The following is a 3,744-nucleotide window of genomic DNA, read 5'->3' on the forward strand; positions in this document are numbered from 1 at the left end:
GTGCAGCCGCTGCAGGGGTCTCTTGAAAAGGGGCTGGGAACAGTAAGGAAACAACACATTTGGGAGCTGCTTTTGACCTCTAGCTCCCTGTTCTGCCCCATGTGTAAGGGAAGCCATCGCCCATGAGGACAGAGCCAATGGGGTGGGAGGCCATATTCTCACTCCTGGGTCAGCCTAGGAGACAGCCGTAAGCTCAGAGCTCCTGGCTTATCCTCTCATTGCCACCCCCTCACTCCTTATGTTTCTTCTTGTGCTGCTTCCGCTGCCTCCCCTTCCTCCTCCCCCTCCTCCCTCTCCTCCTTCTCCTCCCCTTCCTTCCCCCCTCCTCCCCTTCCTCCTCTTTTTCGCAGCCTTGCTGTCTTTTGATGTGTGCCTTGCTTTCTTGTTCATGTCACAGAGTCAGAGCTGTCAGAGTCAGATAACTTCCTATCTATGTTTCTTTTTCTTCTTTTCCTTCTTTCTTTTCCTAGAAGAATTTCCTGGGGGATCAGGCTTTTCAAATTCTTCTGACTTTCCCTCTTCTTTCTCCTCTTCCTCATCAGGTATCAGAGAATACTTGGTTCTACCTGGCTGCATGAAACAGTCTTCCACAAAGTGGCCTTTGCAACCACACTTCTTGTAGGTGGTGTTCAGGACAGCCTCGAGGCTGATCTTCTGCCCAGTGTAATCCTGGAAGGACCACCTCCTCTGCCTCCCTTCTTGCGCGCTGTTAATGTTAGTGGGATCCAGGTCTTTCCCAGTTCCCTGGTTGACAACCTTCATGGAGAGGAACACTTTTATTCTATTGTTTTTCATCTCTTGGCCAATAAGCTTCACCCACTCTGTCTCCAACATCGATCATCTCAGAGGGCTTGTCCACACAACAAGATAACATGTGAGTTCAGTGGACCAGACCTTGCCACTGGGATCCACAACCTCTCCTAGAAAAATAGTGCAGAGTACAGGCAAGTTTTCCATTGTCTCAGGCCTTTTCCAGTTCATCCTTAAATGGTCTATGGCTCCTCCATTTCTCTTCTGCTACAGCTAATTCAAGTATCTCTGTGCAGGATCCTGGCCCTGGGGTCTGTTCGTGCTTCTCTGTACACACAGTAATTTATAAGTGGATTTTTCATATTATTATCTTTATGTACTGTCCTACTGGGTCAATATTCTTAACTTCCATTTCTAAAACAGAAGCAGAATTGAAGTAAAATAATTGAAAAATTAATGAAGAAAAATTACTATATCAACGTTGCTCATAATTACTCCCAAACTGGAAACATTACAGTACTGTTGAATGTGTAAGTTTCGAGGTCCTACAGTCAATGGAATGCAATTTGCAATAAAATGAAATCAACTTTGAGCCACACAACAGTATGGGCAAATCTTAAATGCGTTTTATAAAGTGAAAGAAGCCAGGATGAAAGGGCTACCTGTTTATGGTTCATGTCTATAATGCTCTGAATTGTATGGTGGAAATAGTTAAGTGGCTACCAGGTGTTAAAGGATGTGGGCAGAGACTAATTCTAAATGGACAGGACAGGGACTCTGAGGGCTCATAAAAAAAGAGTGCTATGTAGTAGAATATGCACACCTCTGTAGATTTGCAGAGCACATAGACCTGTATATTAATTTGCTCTCCAGAATTAAAAAAAAAAAATCCATCAGGATGTGGGGAGAAATGGAATGGAAGCTACACATATTATAAATGAGTAAGATGGGGCTGGAGAGATGGGTTAGTGGCTAAGAGCACTGACCGCTCCTGTAGAGGACCTGGGTTCGATTCCCAGCACCCACATGGCGGCTATGAACTGTCCTTAACTCCAGTTCCAGCGGAATCTGAAGCCCTCTTCTGACCTTGGCAGCATTGCATGACACGAGTACATTCACATACATGCAGCAATACACTCATATTCATAAAATAAAAAAAGATAACTACCCTGTAGGGGTTTAATATGAAATGTCCCCCTACAGGCTCACATGTTGGAACACCTGGTCCCCAGCTGGTGGTAATGTTTAGGAGTTTATGGAGCCTTTGAGACATGATACATGTGGCAAATATGAGCCTGGGGGTTGGCCTTGAAGATGATATCCACTTCTGGTTCTGGCCTAAGCTGTCTGTATCCCGATCTGCCAACATGTGGGGCCTGCCACTCCATATTCCATGTTATGAATGAAGCTGCTTTAGATGCCACCACCATGATGGACTGTATCTTCTGAAACTCTTGAGTCCAAACAAGCCTTTCCTTCTTTAAGTTGCTTAGGCCAGGCATTAGTCACGGCATTGAAAAAAGTAGTAGTACGTATGTGGTTTGAATGAAAATGTTCCCCATAGGCCCCAATGAGAATGTTCCCCATAGGCTCCAAGTATTTGAGCATCTTGTCCCCAGTTGGTGGTGCTGTTTGGGGAAGCCTTAGAAGGTGTGGCCATGCTGGAGGAAGCAGGTCACTGGGGGCAGGCTCAGAGAGTTTGTAAGCCTTGCTGGATCTCCAGTTGCTCTCTTGCTTCCTGTGCCTGCTTGAAAATGTAGAGCTTAGCTTCTGCTCCTCCTCTGGCCACCTCCAGCCATGCCTCCCTGCCATTATGGAGTCTTGCCCCTTTGGAACCATAAGCTCAAATAAACTCTTCTTTTTATAAGTTCCCTTGGTCATGGTGTTTCTATCAAAGCAACAGTAATGTAACTAACACAACACACACTACACGCCCTGAAAGAGGATGGAAGTAAAGGAAAATCTGATCTAAGTAATTCTGGGGAAATGTTTTTATTAAGTACAATGACTCAAAACAGAAAGAGCAGGCACATTGTGTTCTACCCTGTAAATGTGTCTCCCCAGGAATATGGGTTTTCAATTCTAAAACTATCCTACTTGTATGTGAAATTTGAACAAACACACACATTTTGAAGATACTAAAATGAAGATTTATCACTGTTGGAAAAACAAACTAGAAATATTGAAAATGTCAAGGCTACATATAACTCATGATTTCATGATTAATATAGATAGACACAGAAACAAATATGTGTATTATGTGTGTGTGTGCATGTCAATAATGAAAACAACATACATTATCTAGTTCTGTTCTTTGAGAGTAACCGGAAACTGTGACACTTTAATAATATTTGGCAAACATAAAAATGAGAGCTGAGCATCTTGTGGTGCCAGAAAGAAAGAAGTCCTGAAAATGTTTTGTTTTAGAAGCAAGCTGAAAGGGTACAGTAGGAGATAACTTCAAAGAGCTCCCCATGGCTAAAGTTAGAGCCATAATAGCAGGAAAGGAATGTTGATACTATTGGATGAAAGCCCAAATAATAAAGCCAGTATATGAATCAATACTGGCATAACTATATAACTAAATTAAAGGATAAATGAGTGATAAGTAACTTTTCCACAGAAAATATTTTCAATTAATAAACATTGAAAAAGGAAGCAAAAATTTAAAAGTATCATTTGAACACAGTAATAATTGTCACAGGTAATAGCCCTGATAGATGTTAAATTGAGTGACTCATGTAAATAATGTATAGTTGGTAGTTTAAAATGAGAGAAATCAATGCTGACAGTCTTTAAGATTTTTAAGCTCTTAGACTGAGAAAGAGTAGATGTAGAAGCAGAGACCTTGCTGTAAGTGTGCAGGGAAAGAGGATGGTGGTTAGACTGAAGGGAGCCACGTGTCCATGGAGGTAAGTGGAAAGATTTAAGGATACATTCTGGAGACAGAGGACCAAACTTGCCAATGGATAGGATAATGGTAATTATTTAAAT

At 42.1% G+C, this 3,744-nt stretch overlaps 1 pseudogene; it reads right to left on the reverse strand.

The window, feature by feature from the left end:
• Positions 1 to 229: 229 nt before the first annotated feature.
• LOC103745072 lies at positions 230 to 981 on the reverse strand (annotated as a pseudogene).
• Between the last annotated feature and the right edge of the window lie 2,763 nt (positions 982 to 3,744).

The sequence above is a fragment of the Nannospalax galili genome, unplaced genomic scaffold (assembly GCF_000622305.1).
Source record: "Nannospalax galili isolate Female #2095 unplaced genomic scaffold, S.galili_v1.0 scaffold463, whole genome shotgun sequence".
Lineage (NCBI taxonomy): Eukaryota > Metazoa > Chordata > Mammalia > Rodentia > Spalacidae > Nannospalax > Nannospalax galili.